This window comes from Hippopotamus amphibius, chromosome 1 (assembly GCF_030028045.1).
Source record: "Hippopotamus amphibius kiboko isolate mHipAmp2 chromosome 1, mHipAmp2.hap2, whole genome shotgun sequence".
Taxonomy (NCBI): domain Eukaryota; kingdom Metazoa; phylum Chordata; class Mammalia; order Artiodactyla; family Hippopotamidae; genus Hippopotamus; species Hippopotamus amphibius.
This window is the reverse complement of record NC_080186.1, coordinates 20,852,765-20,853,107: the sequence shown is the minus strand read 5'-3', so window position 1 is coordinate 20,853,107 and position 343 is coordinate 20,852,765.

The following is a 343-nucleotide window of genomic DNA, read 5'->3' as shown; positions in this document are numbered from 1 at the left end:
GCGGAGGAGGTGGTGGCGGCGGCGGTGGCGGCGCGCAGCGCTCGCTCGCAGGGGGCGGCCCCACCGCCGGCCCGGCCCGCCCCGCCCCGCGCGGCCTCCCGCCGCAGCGCCCCCTCCGCCTGGGCCCGGGATGGCGCTCGGGCCCCGCCGCCGGGTCTTGACCGGCGGCGGGGCCCTGACCAATCCCCTGCCGCCCCGATCCCTGCTGCGCAAGGACAGGGCAGCAGAGGCGAGCTCCAGGCCTCTTTCTGCTCTTTTGCAATCAGACCATTTGTTAGGCGTCCCCTGTGTGCCGGGCGCCTTGCCGAACGCCAAGATTTGAGAGACGGACTTCGTGAGCTAC